This window comes from Euprymna scolopes, chromosome 28 (genome assembly GCF_053919585.1).
Source record: "Euprymna scolopes isolate OS-2025 chromosome 28, ASM5391958v1, whole genome shotgun sequence".
In the NCBI taxonomy this organism is placed as follows: Eukaryota; Metazoa; Mollusca; class Cephalopoda; order Sepiida; family Sepiolidae; genus Euprymna; species Euprymna scolopes.
Window position 1 is genome coordinate 17,816,147 of NC_136509.1, and position 3,485 is coordinate 17,819,631.

Genomic DNA, 3,485 nt, shown 5'->3' on the forward strand with positions numbered 1-3,485 from the left:
CATATAAAGGCCTCGAGGATAACTGTTAATTATAGGCGAGATAACAGCGTAATGATCAGTACTGGTGGAAATAAGGCGGAGAGAATTGTATTATTTAAGAGGACGGCTTAACATGAATTTGTTTAGATTTGGCTTGAAAACAACCATATTGTAGTCCGCTGGAAAGCAGCCTATCGACATAGATGTTCACATGCGCGCAGTTCTAGAAAAAATATTCGTGCAATTTACGTTTAGATAAAGGCACAGATAAATATATACAGCATAATCACGTTGACACACCGGTTCCCGTCAGATCACCGAAGTTAAGCAACGTTGAGCCTGGTCATTACTAAAATGGGTGACCAATTTGGGAATTCATGGCGATGTATGTAAAAGGACGTCGACATCTCCCTGCAAGAGTTGCAAAAACCTAACATCATAATCTCCCCTACCGGTGATACACATGCGATTGGGGACCGCTTGTGAATTTCATACTCCCATAGAGTTTCTTCCTTCGGAGGAAGTTAGTTAAACTCAAATAGGGTTAGTGCTGTTTCACACACAAACGCACACACACAAAGATAGAGCTTAAGGAAAACTGTGGACAGTTGTTACAAGTAGACAAGTAGTTTTCGAGAATTCTTTGCAAAGGGTGGCTATAGATTTAAACTCAGTCGAACGCGTGCCGTGAAAATAACGAGAGCGCAGGAAAAGACACGCAATGTATTTTCTGTGTGAAAAGGTTTGTTAGGAGGAGAAAAGGACACCACGTACTTGAGGTTTTGGGTAGCATCCCTTCAGATGTTGAAAGAATACTCTTAAGACATATTTGTGTCTTGTAAAGGTAGAGGATTGCGTCGGAGAGATATCTTTGGTCTGTCAGACTTAAGTTTTATCTAGATTTTTACGTGGCGTATCCATCAGTTGGGCAGTCACAGTTAAGTTTAAAACAGAATTGTTATTTCTACATCAGATTAAATAGCCGCATCTTACGGATAACTTCTTGTTTCTTTCTTTCTCTCTTTTCCATCTTTCTCGCTCCCTCTATTTCTCAATTTCTCTCCCTTTTATCTGTCATTTGCACTCTCTATCTTTCCGTGTCTTCTTGTAAAAATATTTTTTTTATTTTTATTATTACATGTTGTTCATTTATACCCGACATAATTTGATCATCTTTTTGGTTTTGTTCTTCTTCTGTGGTCGATACTATTAGCAATCCATTCCACTTACAACTTAAGCTCTGCTTTATCGCGACCAGTTTATTTTTGCCCGCCATTTTCTCCCTTTGGTTTCTTAAATCTTGGATAGGTTCATCTTCCCACTCCCTATCTGTAACCCCATTGCCTTAATTTGGGGCGAATTTCTGTCATTTGTCATCCGTGGACATTTTGTCATTTTAAGTGTCTCTGACTGCCACCATTATTTTCCTTTCTATCCCTTTAGTTCCATGATAGTTGCTTTATCCTTCCACCGACTTAATCTTAGCGTTAATGTTTTTGTTGTTGTTGTTGAGATTTCATTCTATATTCGTATCTGCCGGCTTTTCTTATCCTTGCAGTGATTGATTGCCGTCCAAATATTTTGCCAATTTTAGCAAAAAACTGTCATTTAGAATTTATCACTTTTTGTTAAGGTTCCAGCATTTCTCTGACCTTTAGCATAGATTTTATACATATATATTATCGAGGCCCGGATGCCACTTGAGGAATAAAGGTTAATGTGTGTACGGTATCATTAGGGGAATATCATAATAATTGTTAATAATGGGGATTAGATATAATTAGATTATTTAAGAGGGCGATTCAACAAGAACGTGTTAACGTTGGGCTTAGTCATCTGGAAAGCAAAAAATAATTTCGGCAGGAGCTGCTAGAAAGACCTATCCTGCCTTGACTGAGTTCAAAATAGACTTTGAAGTCTAGTGGGAGGATGCCCTATTTTCCTCTTTTTAACCTCTTTCTAAGAAAAGAGACGTTGCGAGCCTGTCTCTGCTTTATCGTTATTTTCATGAGAAGTGCTTGTCTGAGCTAAATCTATTCCCCGCTTCCCCAAACTTTCACGAAAAACACTCGTCTTCTGAAACCACTACCAATAAATTCGCCTAATCTTTATATGTGCCTAAACCTTAACAAACATTCCATGAACGAGCTTCTTTCTTAGAACTGCACGCCTTACAATTTTCTTCCGTTTACCTACTTTCCAGTTGGCTACAATATGCTCGTCTTTAAGTCCAACGTGAACAAGTTTTTGATGAGCCATCCCCTTAAGTAATCCAATTTACCAAAGTTCCAATATTAATGATTATTATGATATTGTCCCATTGACTGATGTACACTCATTACCTATATCCTCTAGTGATCTCCAGACCTTGATAAGTGGTGACTCCATTGTAAAAAAAGGCATCAACCATAGCTTTACCATATCCCATCCCCTGTCACGGACGGTCAGGTTCCCGACTCGTCTCCCAGATCAACCGGATTAGCAATACTCACTTCTACATCTATTTCTGACCGCAGTTCCCAAAGATTATCTAACAAATTCTCATGGTCCACTCGAGAATGCTGATCACGTTGTGATACTGGTAGAAATCACCTTAAACTCTCGAACCCAAGTTGAAGAGCCATTTCTTAAAATGACAAGGTACGCCAGGAAAATTGACTAGACAGCCATCAGGGATCACATCAGAAATGTCCCATAGAGAATGGCGTCGTATATTTTTCATCTTGCGTGGACTGTGTGTAAATGAACTTACTGAACGGTTCAAAACAGCAATTGCCACATATGTTCACTACACGGAAGTTCTTTAACAAACTGCACAAACAAACTTGCAGCTGCACAAGAAAAGATGAACCATCAGGGAAAGTGGGTTTCCCCAATGGTTCATCTTTTCCTGTGCAGCTGCAATCGAGGAAAAGCAGATATGCATTCCACGGACTTGTAGGAGATGGGGGCAGCACAGAATCGTCTGTTTATATTATAGACGATCCCATCCTCCATGTTGTTAACTGAATTGAATGTTAAGTGATTAAAAAACAAAAGGTCGCATAATGATGACGAAAACATACCGATATATATTAGTGAAAGAATGTAGATTAATTCACATAAATTTACATGAGAAAAAACAAGTATATAGATAGTAAGAATAAGAGTTCATTGAGAAAGGAATAATTTTACTGCGATTGAAGAGAAGCTGACGGGTTAGTCAGGAGCGTTGGTTGGGTAAACCGGAGTGGTTCTTGGTTACATGCTGACTGGTTGAGAGTTCAACAGAACAGAGGCAGAAATATAAGAATGAGGAAGTGACGTCGCTGTGTCGCTCTCCGGTTATTAGAATTAAAGGGCGACAATCGAATTAGTCTGGAAGTTTCAATCCCTACAGACTTATTCGACATACGTCCAGTACAAATAAGGTAAATATAAAATAACTGTAAGAGTTAAATAATCGTAGCAAAGAGAAGGAATTCCGAAGTAACTAAAGAATGCATTGAGAATAGGAAGTCGTTATT

General features: G+C 38.7%; 1 pseudogene; it reads left to right on the forward strand.

Moving 5' to 3' along the window:
• The first annotated feature begins 252 nt into the window (after nt 1-252).
• Nucleotides 253-371, forward strand: LOC145249785 (5S ribosomal RNA; annotated as a pseudogene).
• The last annotated feature ends 3,114 nt before the right edge of the window (nt 372-3,485 follow it).